The sequence below is a fragment of the Macaca thibetana genome, chromosome 7 (assembly GCF_024542745.1).
Source record: "Macaca thibetana thibetana isolate TM-01 chromosome 7, ASM2454274v1, whole genome shotgun sequence".
Taxonomy (NCBI): Eukaryota; Metazoa; Chordata; class Mammalia; order Primates; family Cercopithecidae; genus Macaca; species Macaca thibetana.
Window position 1 is genome coordinate 42,458,418 of NC_065584.1, and position 26,232 is coordinate 42,484,649.

A 26,232-nucleotide genomic window follows, 5' to 3' on the forward strand; every position below is an offset into this window, starting at 1 on the left:
TGATAAATGTTAGCTCACATAGATCGATATTTGACATCTTCAGGAATGGCTAGCTCCACGTGCTCAACAAGGGCAACAAGAAATCTATCTCTCCCTTGGATTTGCTTTGTCTCTCTGTTGTCCTTGCTCTCCAGCAGACTCTACACATGCAGTGGTAAAGATGGCTGCCATTGTCTTCGGCTTACATTCCCTCACTTTGCAACCCCAGTGGAGAAAGGGTGCCTGTTTCAGCAGAAGTCCCAATGCTGACTCTCATTGGCTCACTCTGGACAAAGGGATTACTCCTCAACCACTCATTATGACTGCATTAGCCGGTCCTGGGTTAGGACCCACCCCTGGAGCCAGGGACTGAGGTCAACCTCACTTGAGCTACATGAACAGAGAGTGGAAGGTGGGTGGTTCCCAAAGAAACACTTGGTATTCAGGATGGAGGAGGGATGGTGGGCAGGCAGAAACAAGTGTCCACAATCAAAGGCTAGGAGCACCATTTTTGGTTAGCCCTAACCCCAAACACCTCTAAGAACTCAATAGGCCTCCGCCTTCAAATAGTATTAGTCACATTGTGCCTATAATTGATCATTTAAATAACTTTCTTGCCCCAACATCTTAAATGGCTCTCCATTGCTCCCTCTTTGCCAGTCAGCTCTTCCTTCTCTGAATTTACTCAGTTGCTAGACAACAGGGCCTAAGGATGGAAAGAGTCTTTATCTCTGAGAGCAGGCTTTCAATACGTTGCAGCTATCGTTATGATCATGGGCACAGCCTTATTATTATTATTATTATTTGAGATGGGAGTCTCACTGTTGCCCAGGCTATAGCGTCATGGCACTCACAGCAACCTCCACCTTCTCCCTCCTCAGCCTCCATAGTAGCTGGGACCACGGGCAAACGTCAACACACCCAGCTAATTTTTTGTATTTTTGGTAGAGATGGGGTTTCACCATGTTACCCAGGCTGGTCTCAAACTCCTAGGCTCAGGTGATCCACCACCTCAGCCTTCCAAAGTGCTGGGATTACAGGCATAAGCCACCATGTCTGGCCACAGCTGTCCCCCTAAATATTTCAAGTAGGCATCTACTGAGACTTTAATACCCACACAACAACCTTATGAAAAAGTAGGCTTATTTCCATTTTATGTACGGGGAAGGTGAGGCACAGACATGTTGACTACCTTGCCCACTGTTTTTTTTCACACAACCAAAATATGGAGGCTCTGGGATTTGAACCCAGGCCTCTCCGACTCCTAAGTCCCCTTAGAAACCTGCACATTATTTCATTTCTATGAAGGAGAGGGAAAGAGTTCCTCACTTAAGTCTACCAACAGCTCTCAAATCACTTGAAACTCACCAGCGGCCATGACTGTCCCCCTGGGGCAAGTAGGTAGCCATATTTCACCTCATTCTACTTCTTTACCGGGCAGAAAAAATGGAGCAGAATCCGAACTGGTGGCTTGATAAGGGAACACTAAGAAAAGTAAAGGAAGTGGTGGTGCTGAAGCATCCTGCTGCCTCTCAACTCAAAGATCCTTCCACCAAACAAATACCGCCCACCCTCGAAAACAGTCATTGTGGTTAGAACAATGTCTGTATAAAAATAACCGGGCTTATCTTACTCAATCTTGCTCCCCTTCCTTGTAGGGAAAATGTCTGCCGTTCTGGTCTAGTCGGTGCAAGAGGGGCTTCCCGCCCGCTGTCCAGCACTGAAGGGGTGTCGCAGCTACGGTCAGCCTCCCTTCTCCCTTCAGGTGGCCCCTGAAGCAAGCAGAGAGCGCCTCGTGTTGGGACCTGAGCCGGCTCCCAGGCCCCCAGAGGGCGGGTTCCTGCTCCGCTCAGAGGCCTTCAAGCCCCTTTCACCTCCAGCTCAGAGGCCCCTGGGCCCACCTACACTCTGGCCCCTGATGGGCTTGGATGACAACTCATAACCCACATCCTGAGGGAATTCTGATGAAACCTCTAAAGGCTCCGGGTCTTGGGGAAGACCAGGTGGGCGTGAAAGTCGGTCTCAGCGGAGACTCCCAGGGGCGTGTGGGTCCTAGAAAGGCCTGGCTGTCCCGAGCAGGGGCTGGAGTGAGGCAGCTGGTGGAGAACAGGGGCGCAGGTGTGAGCCTGGTGAAAGGGTGGGCTGCTCAGTGCTCTGTAGAGAGCACCTGGAAACAGTGAGGAGGAGGCTGATGGGCTGGGCCCTCACAGGGATAGGCAAGGCACGGCCCTAATGAATCTGGCTCCAAGCACAGCCCCTCCAGTTTAAGCTTGGGGATTGGGAAAGGAGGAGGCCCAGAGGGCAGAGCTGAGAGGACATCTCAGGAGTTAAGGTTACCAAGCAACTGAAGACTCAGGAGCAGCTCCTAGCTGCGTATGCCCTATGCCCGGGCGCAGCATCGAGGATGCCTGGGTGGGGAGGGGGAGGGGTGGGGAGGGAGGACTTGCCTTGCCCAGTTAGACTTGGAACCTAGATCCTTGGAGTTTAATGCTCTTGTGGGAGACATGAGGCAAGGTCTTGGACCGAGGAGGTGAATATCTGTTGCATTTTATCCAATATATTCCCGTCTTATAGTGAGAGACTATTTGAGAATATTAAGTTCCCCATATTGAAAGAGAAGTCCAAATAGAGTCTTTCAAAAATTTTAAATGTATGTTAAACTTTCCATTGTGGAATATTTTACCCATCACCCACCCCCACATCACCTGGGTAATTTTGAAGTAAAATCTAGTCATTGAATTATTTCACCCATAAATAGTCCAGTCAGTATCTCTAAATTTTAGAGCTGTTATTCTCTGCCCAGGACAGTTTTGCCCCCTAGGGGACATCTGGCAATTTGTTGAGAACTTTTTTTGCTTTTCCAACGTTGCGGGGAGGGGGTGTGCACCCAGCCTCTAGCTGATAGAAGACAGAGTAGAAACAGGGCTGCTACAAAACATTCTACAACGCACAGGCCAGCTCCTCACGACAAAGAACTATATGGCTCAAAATAACAATAGTGACAAGGTTGAAAACCATGTTTTAGAGTCTAAAAGGTAAGAACACTCTAAATACATCACTATAATATTGTTAGCATTCATAAAAACAGTAATTCCTCAATATCATCAAATATCTGATTAATATTAAAATTTCCCCAATTATTATGTAAATTTTAAAAATGTGGGGTTTAAATCAAGATCCAAATAAGACTCATACATTGCAATTGATTGATATATTTCTTTTTATTTTTTTCCTGCGTCCAATCATCTGTTATGGTTGACATATTTCTTAGGTGTTCTGGAATCTACAGGTTCTCATCCCTCTTTTTTCCTTGTAATGTATTTATTATAAAATAGATTTATTTTTAATTACAAAAGAGTACACAAGTACATTCCTGATATCAAAATTGAAACATACAGGTAAAGCAAACATTTCCTACCTATGACAGTCCAATCCCAGTCCTCTCCCCAAAGAACTAATTTATCAAAATTGTGTGTGTATTGGTTAAGATTATATTCAACTGGCCAGGCACAGTGACTGACACCTGTAATCCCAGCACTTTGGGAGGCCGAGGTAGGCGGATCACCTGAGGTCAGGAGTTCGAGACCAGCCTGACCAATATGGTGAAACTGCGTCTCCACTAAAAATACAAAATTAGCCAGGCGTGGTGGTGCATGCCTGTAATCCCAGCTACTCAGGAGGCTGAGACAGGAGAATTGAACCTGGGAGCTGGAGGTTGCACCACTGCACTTCAGCCTAGGTGACAGAGAGAGAGACTCCATCTCAAAAAAAAAAAATTATTTTCAACTACATGTTTCAAAAAACAAAATAATAACAACAAAAGCTTTAATTTGATTTATTTTTCAGAAAGATAAGCCAAGGGATAGGCAGTCCAGGGCTAATGTGGCGACTCCATGAAGTTTTTAGGGTCCCAAGTTTCTTCTAGCTCCGTGCCCTACCATCTGTGAATGTGGCCCCCATCCTCATGTAGCACAATGGCTAATGGAAAACCATCCCTCTTATCTATATTAGGACTAGGTAACAAGATGGAAAAGTGGAAGGGCATATCTCTCTGTATTAGTTTGCTAGGGCTGCTGTGACAAAGGACCACAAATCGGGGGCTTATGCACAGATATTTACTTATCCTCTCACAGTTCTCACAGTTCTGCAGGCTAGAAGTCCAACATCAATGTATCAGTCAGGATTGGTTCCTTCTGAAAACTGTAAGAAAAAATCCATCCCATGCCTCTCCCCTAGCTGCTCGTGATTGGCTGGAAATCTTTGAGTTTCCTTACCTTGTGGAAGCATCACCCCAATCTCTGCCTTGGTCGTCACATGGCATTCTTCATATGTGTGTGTTTCTGTGTCCAATTTTCCCTGTTATATAAGGACATGTTTATATTGGATTAGGGCCCACCCTCATGACCTCATTTTAATTCATTACATCTGCGAGCACCCTATTCCAAATAAGGTCACATGCTGAGGTACGAGGGATTAGGGCTTCTATATATAAATTTGGGGGAGAGACAATTTAACCCATAACATTCTCCCATAAAGAGACTTTGTAGAAGTCTCTTACACTTCTTTGTTTATACTTCTTTCGCCAAAACTTAGTCTTATGGCCACACCTCGCTGCAAGAGATGCTGGGAAAGGGAAGCTTTCACTGAGCACATGACCATCCCCCCAAAAGTCAGTTTTTGTTACCAAAAAGGAAGGAAAAATGGACAGAGCAACTACCAGCAATCTGCCATGGAATGTATCCTACCAGACATTTTTCTGTGTGTTGCATGTAACCAAATGACCACAAACTGGGTGGCCTAAAACACCAGAAACTGATTCTCTCACAGTTTGGAAGCCAGAACTCCAAAATCAAGGTGTTGGTGGGGCCACACTCCTTCCAGAGCCTCTAGTGGACAATCCACCCTGGCCTCTCCAGCTTCCGGTGGCTTCATTGTCCCTTGGCCTGTGGCTGCATCACTTCAGCCTCTGCCTCCATCTTCACATGGACTTCCCCTCTGGGCCTTCTCCTCTTCTGTGTGTCTGTCTGTTTTTGAGAGTGAGTCTCGCTCTGTCGCCCAGGCTGGAGTGCAGTGGTGTGAACACTGCTCACTACAGGTTCGACCTCCAAGGCTCAAGCGATTCTCCCATCTCAACTTTCTGAGTAGCTGGGGTTACAGGTGTGTGCCACTGTGCCTGGCTAATTTTTTGTAGAGATGGAGTCTCACCATGTTGCCTGGGCTGGTCTCAAGCGATCATCCCACCTTGGCCTTCCAAAGGGCTGAGATTACGTGCGTGAGCCACTGCCCTGGACCCTCTTCTGTCTCATAAAAACACTTGTCATGGCTGGGCACGGTGGCTCACGCCTGTAATCCCAGCACTTTGGGAGGCCGAGGTGGGTGGATCACCTGAGGTCAGGAGTTCAAGACCAGCCTGACCAACATGGAGAAACCCCATCTCTACTAAAAATACAAAATTAGCTGGGCGTGGTGGCACATGCCTGTAATCACAGCTACTTGGGGGACTGAGGCAGGAGAATCGCTTGAACCCGGGAGGTGGAGGTTGTGGTGAGCCGAGATCGTACCATTGCACTCCAGCTTGGGCAACAAAAGTGAAACACTGTCTCAAAAAAAAACACAAAAAACAAAAAACAAAAAATACTTGTCATTGGATTTAGGGCCCACCCAGGTAATCCAGGATCATCTCATTTTAAGATCCTTTATTTTTACATGTGCCAAGACCTTTTTTGCTTTGTTTCATTCACAGCCAATCACATCCTGGACCCATCCATGAGTTCCAGGATGCGACCATATCCTTTAGGGTGAGGGGACCATTCAATGTCCTACACCCACCCTGGAGCAGCAGATATTTCCAGGAATAGCAAAATATGGCTTTCCACATTGTCCTCATTCATTTTAATTAGCAATGGCAGAGGAAGGGCACTGTGGTAAAACTGTAATGAAATGCTACACACTCTGAGAAGCATAAGTGGATCTGGTTGCCTAGGGCCTGTTTAAAGTTGGAGAAACTCGGAAGGTTCTGCCAAGTGTTGGCATGTGGGTGCTAAGCTGTTTTTGGTAGAATGGTAAACTATGCTAGCATGTTTTTCGATGTTTACCATGCATTTTAGAGAGGTTTCCTGCTAAATGAATTTTCAATTGAGAGCTAGCTCAGGAGCGGGCACAGAAAGATAGAAGGGTAAGAGAAACATTTCCAATGTATCAAGCTATGAGTTGCAGGGCCTCACTTCTTACTTAAAGAGCAAAATGTTGGCTAGGGGTAGTGGTGGAAAGTTCCTGATGCCAGATTTTGGAGGTGGGAGAAAGAAATAGTATCAGCCCTCTACCTGCCACCCTGTTCTTCATCTGCTTCAATTTCAGTTTCAGTATTTACTGAGACCATACTGGGCACCAGGAAAGACTTATTTTCCTCAAGCCTCACAAGCAGCTAGGTGTTATTACTTCGTCCACTTTCCAGATGAGATACTGTGATTCAGAGAGGTTAAGGCACTTGCGCCCATGATCATGTAGCTGTAAGTGGCTAAAGCAGAAGTTCTTAATGTTTTCTGACTGCTAACTTGGTGCTCTTTCTACCACAGCATGAGAGATGAACATTCCTTTCTGCTTGCGGGTGCCCATCCTGGTAAAGGGGTAGAGAGAGGAGCAGGCTCATCTCCTACCCACCAGGGCTTGCTCCTCCCTCCCACTTGAAAGCAGAACAGGCTGCAGCAGGAGGCATGCAATTGGTGTTTCTGCCGGTCTCCAATCCTAGTAGAAGAAACTGCCTAATTAAAGTCTGCAGCATGCCCAGAAGCTTCCGGGGTTGTTTTCCGTGCATTCCCAGAGCCTGATGATACATATTCTTCATGTTTATGTGGCGTGATACACTGTGCTCCATAAGCATGAAGTATTAGTGAGCCAATTTCACCATCTACGCAGCTACAGAGCAACCGGAAGGCATCCCTGTTTTAATTTATGAGGGACCAGCATGCGCAATCAATAGGTGCCCCACAGGTTATTAAAGAGGAGAAAGATAGCTCAGGCCGCCTTGTTTACTAACAGGCAAATGGTCTTCTGGCAGCTTCTGGCTTGCAAGGGATTTACATTTCCTTTTCAGGCCAGAAACAGTGGTGTTCCCTTTTCATCTCAGCTCCAAGCCTGAGAACAGGGGGCTGGTGGAGGCTCAGGCAGAATCTGAAAGTGCCCTTCCCTGCACTGTAATCTCAGAGAGAGGATGGGGTGGAGGGTCAGCCCAAAGATTTATGAAGTCCCTTTGTGTTTTGAGACCCTGGAGAACAATAGCTTTCCAGGATGGGGGTTGGGATGTAGGGGATGGGAGTGGGTGACTGGGTGTGAGAACAACCAAGCAAAAAGGAATAGGCAACTCCTACCAGGCTGGCTAGAGGGGAAGTGGTCTTTTAGTCGGCCTGCCAGTCTCTGGAGAAGTCCTTTTATTCGCTGTTTTTGCCTTCTCTTTGTTTTGGGTCCTTTGATTTCAGGAAGCTATGGTTCTTTTGCAGTCTACTTTTTAATAGTTCTGGAGGAAGAGGGTAGATTGGATTTTAAAATAAAATAGTAACAGCACTGGGTTATTTAAGTAGAAAGGAAAGAAGTACTTCCCTTCGGTCCACATTCTGGAGGGCAAGATGGGGTAATACAGCAGTTCTCCAAACTTTTTTGTCTCAGGACCCCTTTATATACTCTTAAAATGTATGTAGGTTAGTGGCAGAAAATATAAAATATTTGTCAATTTTAAGATCACAATAATAAACCCATTACATGTTAATATAAATAACATATTTCTATTTTAATTTTATTTATTTATTTATTTTAGCAAGGTGAACTAGATTTAATTTTTTAAAAAACAGGTAAACTGATTTCTTTTTTTTTTTTTTTAATTTTTTTTTTAACTGATTTCTTTTTAAAGAAATAAAATGATCAGTTAAGGTCACTTCAGCTGCTTTTTAAAGTGGCTTTTTTCTGGAATGATGGAAGTTGTCGCCAGGGGGCCCGGCCGTGGGGGGCCTGAGACCCCTAGATGGTGGACTTGGAGACGGAGACCCCCGGGTGGTGGTTCTCCCAGACATGGTGGTTGTGTAAGTCAATGGGGGCCTGGACCGCCTCCTCCACGCAGCGCATTTGGATCAGCGCCATCTTGCGGTCCTTCTGGAAGAACTTGAGTCGTTTGACGACGCCCCCATGGCTGGAGGAGAAGACCTTGAGATATTCCTCGGATACTGAGGGCGGGATGTTGGAGAGGTGCACAGTGGCCGAGGGCAGGAATATGTTCTGGAAGTTCTTGAAGCCTGGCTTCTTGAAGCGGTGCAGGGCCGAGTTGCCATAGTCCTTGGTCAGGCCTTGGTCCTGCCGGCTCTCGAGGGGCAGCTGCACGTTCTGGTGCTTCAAGGGCGTGATACAGGTGAGGTGATGCGGGTGGGCTTCCCGTACAGCTTGTGCCAGTTCAGGTGGCTCATGGCCGGCTGGGCCTGGTTGTCGTCCGCCATCTTCACCAGGGCGTTCTCCTTTTTATTGACCAGGATCTTCACGTGCTGCACGTACCCCTAGTCGCTGAAAAGAATAAAGAGGCTTTGGGGGATGGGCGCGGTGGCTCACGCTTGTAATCCCATCACTTTGGGAGGCTGAGGCAGGAGGATCATGAGGTCAGGAGTTCGAGACCAGCCTGACCAACATGATGAAACCCCGTCTCTACTAAAAATACAAAAATTAGCCGGGCGTGGTGGCGCGCTTGTAATCCCAGCTACTCCGGAGGCTGAGACAGGAGAATCGCTTCAACCCGGGAGGGAGAGGTTGCAATGAACCGAGATCACGCCATTGCACTACAGCCTGGGCAACAGAGCAAGAATCCGTCACACACACACACACACACACTCACGCACACAAAATAGGCTTTGGGGTGTGACTCTCTCTGGGTTGAGGTTGCTGACCAGTAAGGACAGAATTTCCTGCCCCCGCCAGGCCCGGGATGGCGATCCGGCCTGCCGCTGCAGCTGCCGCCGCCGCGGAGGGGATAGCCAGGGGTACCAGGGCTCCGTGGATGTTGGGAACTAAAAGGTCGAAGGCCGCGGCCATGTCCGGTCTAGCGAGGGCTGGCTGTCCCCAGAGGGCAGGTCTGGGCGTGGTAGTCGCGGCTCTTGTCATTGTTGTACTTGACGTTGAGACTGATGAGCTTGGGGAAGTCGATGCACAGCGAGTGGCAGGCGTTGTAGGTGTTCTGCCAGTCCAGCGACAGCTTGACACGCTGGGCGTTCTCGGGGTCGGCGTACTGCAGCAGGGCCTGGAACTGGCTGTGGAACTTGATGAAGGTGATGGTCTTCAGCAATGTGCCGAACTTGGAGAAAATCTGGTGCAGCACATCCAGAGTCACTGGCTAGACGAGGTTCTCCACGATGATCCTGAGCACTGGGCTCTGCCGGGCCATCGCCATCCCTGCGTCTACGGCCACCGCCGAGGCAGCCAAGCCCAGGTTCCCCGAATGGACGCCTGAGGGCCGCCGGGTCCTGCGCCTGGTTGGGAGAGCTGTCGGTCTTCAGCCCCTTGTGGTTGGAGAACTGGATGTAGATGGGCTGGCTGCGCAGCACGGGTGTCACCGAGGTGCAGTAGTTCACCATGGTGTTGGCAGCCTCCTCCGTGCTCATCTCGATGAAGGCCTGGTTTTTCCCCTTCAGCATCAGGAGATTAGCGACCTTCCCAAAGGGCAGCTCCAGGGAGATCACCTCCCCTTCGGTGACGTCGATGGGAGCTTCTGGATGTGGGTCACCCTGGAGGGGACACCGGCGCTTCTGCTGTCACCTTTGAACTTCTTGCTGCCATTTCCATTTGCTGCAGAGGCCGAGTTGCTGCTCATGATAAATGGTCAGTTAGTGACACAAGTAGAGAAAATCTCGTCAGATCCCTGCTTTGTACCAACTGCTATATCTGGGACAATGCCGTCCATGGCACTCACAGCAGACCCGCGGGGATGGAGTGGAGGCGCCGGAATATTTTATTTTTTATTCGTTTATTTACTTTTGAGAGAGAGTCTTGCTCTGTTGCGCAGGCTGGAGTGCAGTGGCACGATCTTGGCTCACTGGAACCTCTGCCTCCTGCGTTCAAGTGATTCTCCTGCCTCAGCCTTCCGAGTAGCTGGGATTACAAGCGCATGCCCAGCTAATTTTTGTATTTTTAGTAAAGAGAGGGTTTGGGTTTCTCCACATTGGCGAGGGTGGTCTCGAACTCTTGACCTCAGGTGATTCACCTGCCTTGGCCTCCAGAAGTGCTGGAATTACAGGCATGAGCCACTCTGCCCAGCCCATATTTCTATTTTTAAAAATCATATCTTCCAAACAAAATTTTCAGCAAGAAAAATGACATTATTTTACATTTTTGAAAAATGGCATTGTTTTGCATTGTGAAATATTTTGAAATTTTTTAAATGTGTGCATTAACAGAAGATAAATGGATTCTCAAATATTTACTTTTGCATTCAGTATATTGCAATATGTTGGTTTGGTCAAAATGTGTGAAGAAAATCCAGCTTCACACAACTATGTAGCTGGAAAAGGGAAGAGTATTTAATAGTCCTCTTAGATAATTGTGGATATTCTATTTTGATACTACACCAAAACAAGTGTCTTAAAGGTTAGTTGCAATGTGAAGTCTGAAATTATGTCAAGAAACTTTTCGTGTTCTGTTACATTAAAATCCATTGGTTTGCTGTGTACTTAGAATGGATCTTTTACCCATGCATGATTTTGTAATACAATGCATTCATTGGTCATTGGAAAATATTTGTCTTTGAATGATGCAGGTATTTCAAATGTTGACACATTTTATTATACCATATTAGAAAAAAATCACGGTCATTAATATCACCAATCTATTTCATTAGAAAAATCCTTATGAGAAGCTGTCAAGCTCCACAGTGGTAAACAAAAGTTTTTCCAAATTCTAACTTTTGCTTGGAAGCTCAAATTTTATCATCAGCAACAAATGCTATCAGTTGTTTTCCTTGAAGTGACAGGCTCCCTTTGTTCATTTTTAAGAAAATGTCTGCCAAATGCTTAGTCTGAAATAGCATTCTTTGTCATTTGTTCTTTCAAGCAAAAAGAAAAAAAGATGCTCCATGAAAAAAGTGGTTTGTTCAACTCACAAATCAAATAATTGCCTAAGTGTTTTTCCTAGAGATAACTATCATAGTTTGGAACACAGCAAAAGTACTTTATGCATACTTCTCATTTTGTTACACAGTGTCTCAGTCTGTTGTGTGTTTCCATAACAGAATACCACAGACTGGGTAATTTATAAAGAAAAGAAACGTATTTTTTACAGTTCTGGAGGCTGAGAAGTTAAGAGGCCCGCATCTGGGGAAGGCCTCCTTGTTCCGTCATCCCATGGCAGAAGGCAGAAGGGCAAGAGAGTTGCATGTACAAGAGGAGAAAGGAGACCGAGTTCCTCCTTTTTATCAGGAACACACTCCTGCAATAATGGCATTAATCCATTGATGAGGGCAGAGCCCTCATGACCATAATCACCTCTGAAAAAGTCCCACTTCTCAGTACTATTGCAATGGGGATTAAGCTTCCAACACAAGAACTTTGGGGGACATACTGAAACCATAGCACACAGATTATTTTGAAAATTGTCAATATTTAATAGAATTAATTTTGACTGCTTCACCAAGGACATTCTCTCTCTCTCTCTCTCTCTCTCTCTCTCTCTTTTTTTTTAAGTAGAGGCAGGGTCTCAGACTCCCGGCCTCAAGTGATCCTTTGGCCTCAGCTAAGGCCTCCCAAAGTGCTGGATGATAGGGGTGAGCCAAGGCACCCAGCCTAAGGGCATTTGTTTAAGTGAATTTGGCATTCGTTTTTCCTGCAAGTGTGTGACAGTAATGACTGGTACAGTTGGATGCTTAGGATTTGGTTCATGCTAAAATGCCAGTAGTTTTACCCACCATCAGTGCAAATTGTCGACACAGTGAAAAAGACAAAAAACATCATATTATTATTATGAAAGTAGTTTTGACTTCAGGAATACCTCAGAAGAATGGCAGGAATCCTCAGGGGTCTATGGATCACACTTTGAGAACAGCTGGTGTAGTGGATGCAACAAATGACTCAATGTCAGAGACTTCCTACCCCAGCTTTGCCTCAGGCTGGCTCTGTCTTGTGCGAGTCATTTCACCCAAGTGTCTTGGTTTTCTTATTTTTGACATAAGCTGGTTGGATTAAATGATCTCTGTCACCTCATTGTCATCTAAGGAACACCGTGGAGCATGGAACAGTCTTTATCATTGACTTCTTAGCATCATTATTTTTCCTGTTTTTCTCTAATATGGCTTGCTCTGTTGTGTTGTCAGGATAAACAGGCACGTATTCTCTTCTTATCCCTTTACAAAAGGGAGGGCAACTGGCTCTCCTGTAGAGCAGGAGCTCTGTTGGAGAGAACGAACTGAATGATCCACCTCTAGGGGAGAAGCTTTGGCATCCACGTATGCTATTTGAACACTGTGCCTTTGATCCTAAACTGTTCCCAGGGTGGGGGCATTTTCAGTTAATCTGTGTGTGGGGAGGGGGGCTCTTTGTCATGAAATTCAGCCAGGAAAATGGCGGCCAAGCTATAATAATAAGAGAAATATGCATTTTTCATGAAAAGTAAAGAAGACCAGAGCAGAGGGTTTTCTGAAGAAATCTACGTTATTTGGTGGTGGTGATGTACATTTGCCTTCAGATGGAAAGATGCCAATGTTCTCCTGCTTCTCCTCCTTTAGCCGTGTTCATGTGTCGGAATTTACCTCTTGCCTCTACAGAGCCAGCAAAAGCCTGAGCTAAGGGAAAATGCAGTGATCCCAGTGAGGATCAAGAAGGGACAGGCCAGGCGCAGTGGCTCATGCCTTGTAATCCCAGCACTTTGGGAGGCCGAGGCAGGTGGATCATGAGGTCAGGAGATGGAGACCATCCTGGTTAACATGGTGAAACCCCGTCTCTACTAAAAATACAAAAAATTAGCCGGGCGTGGTGGCGGGCGCCTGTAGTCCCAGCTACTCCAGAGGCTGAGGCAGGAGAATGGCGTGAACCCAGGAGGCAGAGCTTGCAGTGAGCTGAGATCGCACCACTGCACTCCAGCCTGGGCGACAGAGCGAGACTCCGTCTCAAATAAATAAATAAATAAATAAATAAAAGAAGGGACTGCAGGGCTTGGACTGCATTGTCCTAAGGGAAGTGGTATGCCTGGGGCGCCTGACGAGGGCCATATGTAAGAGAGGACTGCAGAGAAAAGGAGAACATTCACATAAGACAGCACACAAAAGGCAGCACAGAAACCTATCATCATCTTTATGAATATTATAAAAAACAAAATGTCGCTAAACAAAGGTATGTCTTGTGTCCTCCACCTTTGTAAAGCTTTAGAATAAGTACTTGTATGCTTCAACAGAAGAGTGGCATTTGGTCTGGAGAAGAGAGGTGGGTCAATACGGCAGAAGCTCTTGAAGCAAAACTCCACCTAAGCAAATACCCGGTTAGCAGATGCTCCCTGTTGCCTCTATAGAACCCGCTAATGCCCATGGCGTGCCAGATACCCAACTAGTAGAGGTACTCTCAGGTACTTCTGTTCCCACAAATTGAGCTAAGTGCTCACCAGAGGCCAGGGCTATTGGTTCCCAACCCACATCTGCCCATTGTACTTGCAATTCTGATTATGCAATTTAATTATGAAAACCAATGAAATGTGAGGGCAAAAATGAGTTTTTGTTCCTATGAAAACTGGAGTTATATGCTTTGGAAAGATTTGATAAACACAAGTTACACACAAAAATTGCTGTTGAATTAGTATGGGAAAGACATGTGGTGAAGACTAGCAAAAAAATCATAAACATTTTAGGGTAATTCTCGGTAATGTAGAGTAAGGCTCGGATTGTCTTGTGTGTTTAAGTTCTCGTTCTACTCTAAAGAAACCCAAACTGGAATGTATGGTAGATTCCAATAGAAAGTAAGCTCTGTGAGTGCAGACTTTGTGTTGTTCACTGCTGTGTCCTTATCACCTAAATTATGCCTGGCACATAGTAGGAACACAACACGTATTTGTAGAATAAATAAACTGTAGGCCAGGCGCGGTGGCTCACGCCTGTAATCCCAACACTTTGGGAGGCCGAGGTGAGTGGATCACGAGGTCGAGAGATCAAGACCAGCTTGGCCAATATGGTGAAATCCCGTCTCTACTAAAAATACAAAAATTAGCCGGACATGGTGTCAGGTGCCTGTAATCCCAGCTACTCGGGAGGCTGAGGCAGGAGAATTGCTTGAATCTGGGAGGCAGAGGTTGCAGCGAGCTGAGATCGTGCCACTGCACTCCAACCTGGCAACAGAGCAAGACTCTCTCAAAAAAATAAACTGTAGATACAGTTAATGCAAGAAAGATAAAGCAGAACTCCAATTAACAGATACCTGCTCCAAGAAAATGCCTTGATCCTACCCTTGAAGAAAATGGTACCTAAACTTACCTTTATATGTTTTAAGTTAAAATTGAAAGTTTAAGGTATGCTTTTACCATTTTCCCTCGTTCCCCTTGTAGATATTTTTATTTAGTGAAATATCTACTCTCCTGACCACATTGGACAGGGGGGCTTTGCTTGTATTCAGAAGTGGGGACAACATCTTGGTTATGTAATAGGCACTGCCCACCCCATAGTGGATTTCCAGATCAGCAGAGGACTACCCAGATCATGAGTCTTAATGCAGACTCCTCTGATCTCCCCTCTCCAGAAGGTAACTAGAAAAGCCTGCTCTGGCTCAGAAAGGAAGAGACCTGATAGGAGGCAGGTTGCATCTCTAGATAGAGATTGGCCCGGTAGATGTCGGCCGGAAGGAGACTCCATCCCTTTGAATCTTCCCTGATCCAGTAAGCTGTAGTGGGGATGTGTGCAGGCAACAAATGCCTCTTCCACTTCAGACTGTGTTTGAGATTCTTTGGATTTGGACTGAGGATCTGAGCTCAAATTTCTGTATACAATTAGCCCTTGAACAACACAGGTTTGAACTGCACAGTCCACTTATATGTGAATTTTCTTTTGCCTCGCTACCCCAGAGACAAGAATACCAAATCTCCTCTTCTGCCTCCTCCTTCTCAGCCTGCCTACTCAACATGAACATGATAAGGATGAAGTGGAAGTGATGATCCACTTCCACGTAATGAATATAAATATATTTTCTCTTTCCCCTTCCTTCCTTTCCTTCCTTCCTTCCTTCCTTCCCTTCCTCCCTCCCTTCCTTCCTTCCCTCCCTCCCTTCCTTCCTACCTTCCCTTCTTCCTTCCTTCCCTTCTTCCTTCCTATCTTACCTTCTTCCTTCTTTCCTTTTTTCCTTCCTTTTCCTTCCTTCCCTCCCTCCCTCCCCTCCTTCTTTCCTTCCTTCCTTTTCTTCCTTCCTTTTCCTTGCTTCCTTCCCTTCCTTCCTTCTTTCCTTCCTTCCTTCCCTCCCTCCCTCCCCCCCTTCCTCCTTCCTTCCCTTCTTCCTTCCTTCCTTCCTCCTTCCTTTCTTTCTTGACAGAGTCTTGCTCTGTCATGCAGGCTGGAGTGCAGTGACACAATCATAACTCACTGCAGCCTTGAACTCGTGGGCTCAAGTGATCCTTCTGTCTCAGCCTCTGGAGTAGCTGCAACTATAGGTGCACACCACCACACCCAGCTAATTACTTATTTATTTTTTTAATTTTTTTTTTTTTTTTTAGATAGAGTCTCACTCTGTCACACAGGCTGGAGTGCAGTGGCATGTTCTCGGCTCACTGCAACCTGAACCTCCCAGGTTCAAGCGATTCTCCTGCTTCAGCCTTCCACGTAGCTGGGATTACAGGTGCCCACCACCATGTCTGGCTAATTTTCCTATTTTCAGTAGAGATGGAGTTTCACCATGTTGGCCAGGCTGGTCTCAAACTCCTGACCTCAGGTGATCCGCTCACCTCGGCCTCCCAAAGTGTTGGGCCACCGTGCCCAATTTTTTTTATTTTTTATTTTGTAGAGATAGAGACTCGCTGTGTTGCCCAGGCTGGCCTCAAACTCCTAGACTCAAGCGATTCTCCTGCCTTGGCCTCCCAAAGTGCTGGGATTACAGGTGTGAGCCACCATGCAAGGCCTATAATTAATAACATTTTCTTTCCTCTAGCTTACTTTATTGTATATAAGCTTTATTATATATAAGTATATATACTTTATTGTATATAAGTATATAAGACATACAAAATATGTGTTAATTGGTTGTTTATAATATTGGTAAGGTTTCCAGTAACAGTAGGCCATTAGTAGTTAAGTTTTGGGGCAGTTAAAAGTTATATGTGAAATTCTTACCGCACAGGAGTTGGTGCCCTTGTCCCTGTGTTATTCAAGGGTCAACTATTAATATATTAACCTTGTGGCCTTGAACTAATTAGCACGCTTCCTCAAGCCAGAACTTCCTAACTGGTGGGCAGGGAGTGGGTTACAGGTATGATAAGATATTGATCCTCTCAATGCAAGGCCTAGGGCAGCTAGAACCTCTGGGTTAAATACCTCTGGTGCCAGCAGCCTCATACTTTTTCCACAGTGAGATGTGTGTGTGAGTGTATGTGTGTGTGAGTGTATGTGTGTGTGTGCATATATGTGGTTTTTTTTTTTTCAGTTTCCTATGTGTATCATGATATGGAACAGGTTATGAACACTAAGAGTTGCAGCATTAGCTCTTCAGCTAATAATGCCCATTCTGCCTCTGTGAACAGGTTGTTGAGAGGATCGTATGAGATACAGGTGTGAAATGCTGCGAAAACTGTGAGAGTTATAAAGTAGTAAGCAGGGTGCAGTGGCTCACACCTGTAATCCCAGCACTTTGGGAGGCCAAGGCGGGTGGATCACCTGAGATCGGGAGTTCGAGACCAGCCTGACCAACATGGTGAAACCCTGTTTCTACTAAAAATGCAAAATTAGCCAGGTGTGGTGGCACATGCCTGTGGTCCCAGCTACTCAGGAGCCTGAGGCAAGAGAATTGCTTGAACCTGGGAGGCGGAGGTTGCGGTGAGCCGAGATAGTGCCATTGCACTGTAGCCTGAGCTACAAGAGCAAATCTCCATCTCAATAAAATAATAAAATAAAGTAAAATAAAATAAAATAAAATAAAGCAGGGGGCCTCATGACAGACCAAGTGCCTGGAGTTATCTAGCAGCACAGGAGAGTTTGATTCCATTTCTCTAGCCCTAGTTTATTCACCAGATTCTTGAATCAGTGGAAAAAGAAGGGTGGGGACAGGAGGAGTTGGCATATGGTGATCAAAATATTATCCTTATTTCTGGTAACTCTGATATTAGCATTATCTGTAGGCAACTGAGCTTCCTAATACTAAACCCCAATATCAGGCCGATTTTCCCACCTAGTCATGGGTAACTCCAGATATTCATCTCCTGCAGGGAAAACATCCGTCTAGGGCAGAAAGCATACTCCCTGTGGGCAGAAAAGAGAAGAGAAGGGGATGGGTCCATGCATGTCAAGTTTCTTCTTCCACACTTGCCAGTCAGATACCTCACTCACCTCTCCTGGGACGGAGTGAGGAGTGGGAGGGAACAGGGGCAGGAGTGTTCCACTAACAGACTAGTGGGTCGGATTCTTCACACAGAAGAACGCACATCAGTTGCACCTGGTTGAGATTTGGAAGGAGGCTGTGGTCTGTGTTGTCTGCTGTTTCCTTACAAATATGGGCACAGGGGCACTGGACTTCCGCAGGTGTCATTCTGGAGCCACACCTGCTGTGGTGGCTTCCTGGTCCCTCCAGCTTCTTGATGGGGACACAGGTAGCAGCTTCTTTAGCAGACATTTTTGAATGTTCTGCTGGTTATTGCTGGGAACATAGCCTATGTTTAGGCTATGTTAAAAACAAAGCCTGCTCCTTTAGCCTACCAGTGAACTTTTAAGCACCTAATTTCCTGAATTAAATTCTTTTCTTCTTAGAGTGTTCAAGTGGTAGCTATTATCTGAAATATAACAGTGATGGAGGAGCATTTTATCAGTATTAACCTTTCTGGGAAACCTGCTCTTTTGCTGTCCCCTCCCTGCCTTCCCACATTGGTTCTTTTCGTTTCTTATTGACCAGCATTGGGTCACATACCTATACCTAAAACTGTCACTGATCAAGGAAATACTGTCCATGTTCAGACCACACTAATCATCAAATAACCAGTGTGGAATGGTGAGCATCCCAGCTATTTTTATTTTTTGAGACAGAGTCTCGCTGTGTCGCCCAGGCTGGAGTGCAGTGGTGCGATCTCGGCTCACCGCAAGCTCTGCCTCCCGGGTTCACGCCATTCTCCTGCCTCAGCCTCCCCAGCAGCTGGGACTACAGGCGCACGCTACCAGTCCCGGCTAATTTTTTGTGTGTTTTTCATAGAGACAGGGTTTCACTGCGTTAGCCAGGATGGTCTCCATCTCCTGACCTTGTGATCTGCCCGCCTCGGCCTCCCAAAGTGCTGGGATTACAGGCGTGAGCCACCGCGCCTGGCCGCATCCCAGCTTTTTAGACTGATATTTTCTCATCTAACAGCTTAGGTTCTGCTTATTATTTTGGGACCCTGTGCCTAGGTCTTAGAGAGAAATCTTCAACATTTAAAAGCTAATCTTCTTCCAAGCTACCTCTCCCGATTCCTGGGTTCTTCTCTAATTATAATCTAAACGAGCACTCTTCTGCAACACAATAAATATCTGTTGAATAACAACAACTGTGATATCTGTTATTATGAACAACACAGTAAGTATCTGTTGAATTGATTGGATTTAACTCTGAGTCTGGCAGTTTCAGAGGCAGCCCTGGGTTACCCTGGGTTACTACTGATGGAGAATAGGCCACAAAGCCATTACACCTCAGCTATTGGCTACTCAAGTCCATGCCCTGGAGTGGCAGCAGGAAGGGCAGGTGGAACTCATTGTCAGACCCTTGTCTCCATCTCATTACTTAGAAAAGAGCAAAGACTTCTAGATGCCCTTGAAAAAAGAGCAAAGACTTCTAGATGCCCTTGAAGAAAAAGGAGTTCCATCTCCCCTATAGTCACCTGGGCTTTCTATCGAGTTATCAGGCCTCACCTCCTTCCACAGTCTGACACAGTGATGACATTTTTTAAGGACCGTAGTGGTTTTTGTTAAATTATCTTTCCTCTTGGAGATTCAGATCCAATCAGTGAATATATATCGAGTATCTGCTTCATACAAAGAATGCACGGGGCTATAGAGTACACATCCTGTTTCCTTTTTTTTTTTTTTTTTTTTTTTTTTTTTTTTTTGAGACAGAGTCTTGCTCTGTCGCCCAGGCTGGAGTGCATTGGTGCTATCTCGGCTCACTGCAAGCTCCACCTCCCAGGTTCACGCCATTCTCCTGCCTCAGCCTCCCAAGTAGCTGTGACTACAGGTGCCCACCACCACGCCCGGCTAATTTTTTTGTATGTTTTTAGTAGGGACGGGGTTTCCGTGTTAGCCAGGATGGTCTCCATCTCCTGATCTTGTGATCCACCCGCCTTGGCCTCCCAAAGTGCTGGGATTGCAGACGTGAGCCACCGCGCCCAGCCCACCTCCTGTTTCTTATCCCCAAGTGGTTTATCATCTAATGGAGCAGGGAGCATGTGTAAACGATGCTTTTTCTTGTTTGTTTTTCACTGCTCAGGTCATTAAAGGAAGATCTAAAATTCATATTTCTGATTCATTTGAATGTGTGCATATGGGGAGATAGAAAGGAGTTTTACTTCAGTTCATAAAAGTTTTATACTGCAATCCTTTTTTGGAGGGCGGGGGGACAGAGTCTCACTCTGTTGCCCAGGTTAGAGTTTAGTGGAATAATCATAGCTCACTGCAACCTCTGCCTCCTGGGCTCAAACAATCCTCCTGCCTCAGCCTCTTGGTGCATGCCACCACGGGGGCCCGGCTAATTTTTCTGTAGAGGTGAGGTCTCACTACTGCCCAGGCTGGTCTCAAACATCTGGACTCAACTGATCCTCCCACTTCAGCCTCCCAAAGTGCTGAGATTGCAGGTGTGAGCCACCACACCCAACCTACAATCATTTAAGTCTTTTTCTGGAGACTGAAAGAGATTTACTGGTTATGACTCCTTGAGGGACCTCTCTGCTTGGAAGGAAGGGACTATTTTTTTTGAATCATTTTTTTTTAGTAGCTAACACAGCTGAACTGTAAAGCCACACAAGCAGGGAGTTGATGGTATCACTCACCTGTGTATTTGCAGTTGCCAAGCCCATTTTTGTTAGATGCCTGACAAATGCTAACGGATCTAGGGAAGAGCAAAGGAAGGGGTGCCACAGTCCAACAGGAAATACACAAGGCATTTTAGGTGAGGGACAGTTTGACATTCACCCACCCTCTCTACCTTGACCAGTGATCTCTCCTTGCCACCTCCTTTCAGCCATGCTCAGCCACTGCACCTGTTTCTATAGCATTAGCAGCTTCTGCAAATATTGCAAGGTCCTTTCAGGATCTCCTACCTATAAAAATTAATTCCTGTAAAAACAAGACAAAAAGGCAATTTGAAAGAGAAACAGGACCTTCAAAATTCTTTAAGTCAGCATAAGATTTTTTTTAAGTAAGAATATCACTGTATTTATTTTCCTACTGGTAATTTTTCTTTTTTCTTTTTTTTCAACTTTTATTTTAGATTCAGGTACATGTGCAGGTTCATTACCTGCATAGATTGCATGATGCTGAGGTCTGGGGTACGAACAGGTAATTTTTCTATAGCTTCAACGTTTTCTCCTCAAAATGAATAAAACACCACCAAAAAATCCCAGCCAGGTGTGGTGGCTGACGCCTATTATCCCAGTGCTTTGGGAGGCCGAGGTGGGAGGATCACTTGAGCCCAGGGATTCAAGGCCAGCATGGGCAACATAGTGAGCCCTTACCTTTACAAAAAATAAATAAAGTTAGACAAGAATAATGGTGTGTACCTGTAGACCCAGCTACTCGAGAGGCTGAGGTTGGAGGATTGCTTGAGCTAGGGAGGTCAAGGCTGCAGTGAGCCATGATTGCACTCCAGCCTGAGCAACAGAGTGAGGTCCTGTCTTAAAAAAACAAATGTTTGCATTTCTGAATGGCCAGCATCCCCTTGGATCTGCAGTTAGGCTCACTACATTCCAGCCTTAGCACAATCTTCTGGGAAGTTTCAGCCTTCTTCCAGAAAATCAGTTTTGTCTGCCCACCGTTGCCACTCTGCTTCTGATCACAGCGCGTCTTCCCCTGGGCATAGGGGGAATCTTTACCCTTATTCTGGGGCCCTTTGTAAGGCCGATGCTTGCCACACTTCTTACAGAAAGCTCTTCTGGTTTTAGGCACATTGACCATCTTTGCAGTAGAGCTGTCTACACAATGAAAACAGGAAGTTTGGGGTCTCCTATTCTTGCTTCACCTGGCTCGTGCCTAACAAGAAAGGGAGGAATCAATACTTTCTTTTAAAGGCATTTCATCTGATAAGTTCTCAGTCCAAGGCATGACAGTCAATTTCTGTAGATAATAAAACCTCTCAGGGTCAATGAGGAGACACCCTTAATATCTAAGTGTGTGATTGGTGTCGTAGTCATGCAGTATAAAATGAATAGTGTCTAAACATTTGTTATGGGCCAAATCGTGTCCCCATAAAATTCCTATGTTGAAGTCCTAACCTGCATTACCTTAGAATGTAACTGTATTTGGAGATAAGTTCTTTAAAGGCATGACTAAGTGAAAATGAGGTCTTTGGAGTGAGCCCTAATACAATATGATTGGTATCCTTATAAGAAGAGGAAATTTGGACAGAGAGAGAGACAGCAGACATGTTTGCAGGCATGGATGAAAGACCTGTGGGGTCCCAGCAAGAAGGTGGCCATCTGCAAGCCAAGCAGAGGCCTCAGAACAAACCAAACCTTACCACGCTTTGAGCTTGGACTTCTAGCCTCCAGAACTACGAGCAAATACATTTCTGTTGTTTAAGCCCCCTTGTCTGTAGTATTTTCTTATGGCAGCCCTAGCAAACTCATTCCATATTTCTTACAGAATTCTTCATTGTGGTGTTACCACAAAGATGTGTTTGTGCAATGCATTTGTTGTTCTTACTGGGCGCTGTGTAATTGAGATGACAGAATAAAGCACAACTGACTGATAACACACGGAATCAGGTTTTGCTAGAGGGAAGCAGTTGCTAGAGGGAAGCAGTTATGAAGTCTCAGGAAATTGTATAGTCCTTCACACCTAGAGTTATTTTTTTTAACCCCCAAAATGATTCCTTTAAATGTTTCTTTTTTATCTGTTCACTCCCATATCCTCTTCTGTCTCCACTTCGCCACCCTTCCACTTTCCCCATCACCCAGTCCCCCTCCACACAGACACCTGCCAACACACTCATGTGCCCTTGAGCAGGCCCTGATATCCATTTCTGCCTCTGCCTAACAAAAACTAAAATAGCTCCTTCCTTTCGGCAGGAATCGCCATCTTCCAATAATTCGCCAAAATGACGAACATAAAGGGAAAGAGGAGAGGCACCTGGTGTATGTTCTCTAGGCCCTTTAGAAAACATTGAGTTGTTCCTTTGGCCACATGTATGCGCATCTATAAGAAAGGTGATATTGTAGACATCAAGGGAATGGGTACTGTTCAAAAAGGAATGCTCCACAAGTGTTATCATGGCAAAACTGGAAGAGTCTGCAGTGTTACCCAGCACGCCGTTGGCATTGTTGTAAACAAACACATTAAGGGCAAGATTCTTGCCAAGAGAATTAATGAGCGTATTGAGCACATTAAGCACTCTAAGAGCCAAGACAGCTTCCTAAAACATGTGAAGGAAAATGATCAGAAAAAGAAAGAAGCCAAAGAGAAAGGTACCTGGGTTCAACTGAAGCACCAGCCTGCTCCATCCAGAGAAGCACACTTTGTGAGAACCAATGGGAAGGAGCCTGAGCTGCTGGAACCTATTCTCTGTGAATTCATGGCATAATAGGTGTTAAAAATATAAAAGACCTCTGGAATATAAAAATGTTTCTCTTTATTGAGTAGAAGTGTGGTGTCCTCTCCCCCAAAGAAATATATATATGTATGCATGTGTGTGTATATATGTATTTGTGTGTGTGTGTGTATGTGTGTATATATATATATATATATATATTTTTTTTTTTTTTTTGAGATGAAGTCTTGCTCCTGTCACCCAGGCTGGAGTGCAATGGCACGATCTTGGCTCACTACAACCTCTGCCTCCCAGGTCCAAGTGATTCTCCTGCCTCAGCCTCGGGAGTAGCTGGGATTACAGGCACCTGCCACCAGGCTGGCTAATTTTTTTTTTTTTTTTTTGAGACGGAATCTCGCTCTGTTGTCCAGGCTGGAGGGCAGTGGCGTGATCTCCGCTCACTGAAAGCTCCGTTTCCTGGGTTCACGCCATTCTCCTGCCTCAGCACCCCCAGTATCTGGGACTACAGGTGCCCACCACCACACCCAGCTAATTTTTTATATTTTTAGTAGAGACAGGGTTTCACCATGCTAGCCAGGATGGTCTCAATTTCCTGACCTTGTGGTCCGTCCGCCTCGGCCTCCAAAGTGCTGGGATTACAGGTGTGAGCCACCGCGCCAGTCCCGGCTAATTTTTTTGTAGTTTTAGTAGAGATGGGGTTTCCCCATGTTCCCCAGGCTAATCTCAAACTCCTGATCTCAGGTGATCTGCCTGCCTCAGCCTCCCAAAGTGCTAGGATTACAGGCATGAGCCACCACACCCGGCCTTCCCACAGAAATACTTAAAGTAAATTTTAATTGTGTCCTGATTAATTATGTAATGTCTTTACTATTCAAATTTAATGTGTTTCTTGCTGAAAGTATGCAACAAAGTACTCAATTGGTTAGAAACTGGCCAGGTATTATGTATGAAATATTTGTACTGGTTTGAAGATAGTCCCTCTAAATCATCAAGGAAGAAATAAAATAATTTACAAAAATGGAAAAAAATTAAAAGAAAAATAAAATAGCTGCTGTATTCTGTTTTGGTTTTTTTGTTTTCCTAAGGCTTTATGCAGATTTCTGCAACCAAAAGTTGAGATAGGTCTGAAAACCCTCACAAAGTGAGGGTAAGATTTTCTACTTGACCTCAAATCAGTCAGGGAAAATGGGTTCAGCAAACCAGGCGGTCACTGTGAGGTGTTAGGAACGGTTTTTATCAGGGGAGGAAAACTACCTGCAAGGCTTGGTTGGGAATCCACCATGTCTACGGGGCGCAGAGGCACAGCGGACGCAGCTCTGGTGAGGACTACATATCAGATAGGAGCAGAGGGAGAGCCTCCTGAGGCTGGGGGCCCAGAAAAGCCCCGGGTTAGGGTCTACAGGATTCTGTCTCCCACCCGGGGTGCCATGATGTCAGCTCCCTCATATATGGAAGTAGATTAGGCTCTGGTAGGCCTAGAGTAAGTCACTTAACTCTGGATCTGAACTGTAAAAATTCAATTTCCTGAACAATAAATAAGAATAAAATAGGCTGGCATGGTGGCTAACACCTGTAATCCCAGCACTTTGGGAGGCCAAGGTGGGTGGATCACCTGAGGTCAGGAGTTCAAGGCTAGCCTGGCCAACGTGGCAAAACCCTGTCTCTACTAAAAATACAAAAAATTAGCTGGGCGTGGTGGCAGGTGCCTGTAATCCCAGCTACTAGGGGGGCTGAGGCAGGAGGATCGCTTGAACCTGGGAGGTGGAGGTTGCAGTGAGTCAAGATTGTGCCACCGCACTCCAACCTGGGCAAAAGAGCGAGACTCCATCTCAAAAAAAAAAAAAAAGAATAAAATAAGATTAGACTAGATCAAACAAACAGGCCGGGTGCGGTGGCTCACACCTGTAATCTCAGCACTTTGGGAGGCCAAGGCAGGTGGATCATGAGGTCAGGAGTTCAAGACCAGCCTGGTCAATATGGTGAAACCCTGTCTCTACGAAAAATACAAAAATTAGCTGTGCATGGTGGCAGGTGCCTGGAATCCCAGCTACTTGGAAGGCTGAGGCAGGAGAATTCCTTGAACCTCGGGATAGGGAGGCGGAGGTTGCAGTGAGCCAAGATCACACTATTGCACTTCAGCCTGGGCAACAGAGTGAGACTCCATCTCAAATAAATAAATAGAATAAAATAAAATAAAATAAAATAAAATAAAATAAAAACACACACATCAGGCTGGTCTAGCTGAGGGGCAGAGGCAATGGGCAGAGCCTCACCTGCTCTCACCTTGCCCTGTCATTCCTCCTCCTCTAGTAGTAATAAAGGACTCTTAGTGGATCCTTTTGGCTGAAATCCAGGGTGAAAATCACCAGATTTGATTATTTCTAAGGTCAATGATGTTCTGGGCAGCAATGGGCTTTGGGGAAAGGGGTACTGATTTATAGTGTCTGCTGATTTCAGTGGTGTAAATACTGCCACCATGGCTAAATTCAAGCTTACCAGTGACACATCAGTGAATGCAGAATTGGCCATGCAATCACATATCATATAGTAAAGTAATTATGAAGTAACAAGGGTTTTTTTTCTTTTTGTTTTTTTGAGACAGAGTCTTGCTCTGTTGTCCAGGCTGGAGTGCAGTGGCACTAACTCGACTCCCTGCAACCTCCACCTCCCAGGTTCAAGTGATTCTCCTGTAGAATTGTATCTTTATTCCTCAGCCTCCTGAGTAGCTGGGACTACAGGCACCCACCACCACACCTGGCTATATCTGTATTTTTAGTAAAGGCAGGATATTGCCATGTTGCCCAGGCTGGTCTCGAATCCCTGACCTCAAGTGATCCACCTGCCTCGGCCTCCCAAAATACTGGGATTACAGGTATGAGCCACTGCGCCCTACTGAAATAATGAGTTTTGGATATTTATTACCTTTGTTTTAATACGATTTATTTGATTGTAAGTTTACATAATTCAATTTTTTGAGAACGGCTGTATTTAACAATCAGCTTACAAAATTCCTGAAAATTTAACAATTGGTTCTTGCAAACTGGTATCCAGGATACCACTCACTATCAAGGACCTTTTTAGCTCCAACCTTCTAAATGTTTACACTAAGGCGTAAACCATTTGAAGCTGGGAAGGGCCCAGGGGGAATAATCCTAGGGATTTTGAGAGTGGACTCAGGAGGGAAAAAAACAAAACAAAACATGTTTTCAATGTAACATCCAGCACAGAGAAGAGAACTTGGCAAAAAACAGGTGCCCAGTGAGTGAATGATACAATGTCTCAATGAGGCAATGACTCAACCCTCACTCAGTTGGCTCTGTACTTTGAGTTACTTTTTCAGTTA

General features: G+C 45.5%; 1 long non-coding RNA gene and 2 pseudogenes across 1 annotated transcript in view; 1 reads left to right on the top strand and 2 right to left on the bottom strand.

The window, feature by feature from the left end:
• The window catches only part of LOC126959771 (uncharacterized), a 74,502-nt gene extending 73,018 nt beyond the window's left edge, over window positions 1–1,484 (bottom strand). The window contains exon 1 of the long non-coding RNA XR_007727649.1: window positions 1,348–1,484. This is a non-coding gene — a long non-coding RNA (uncharacterized LOC126959771). The remainder of the gene's footprint in view (window positions 1–1,347) is intronic.
• A 6,505-nt stretch (window positions 1,485–7,989) lies between these two features.
• LOC126959760 (polypyrimidine tract-binding protein 1-like) lies at window positions 7,990–9,951 on the bottom strand (annotated as a pseudogene).
• Window positions 9,952–22,439: 12,488 nt separating this feature from the next.
• Window positions 22,440–22,922, top strand: LOC126959767 (60S ribosomal protein L21-like; annotated as a pseudogene).
• Window positions 22,923–26,232: the final 3,310 nt, after the last annotated feature.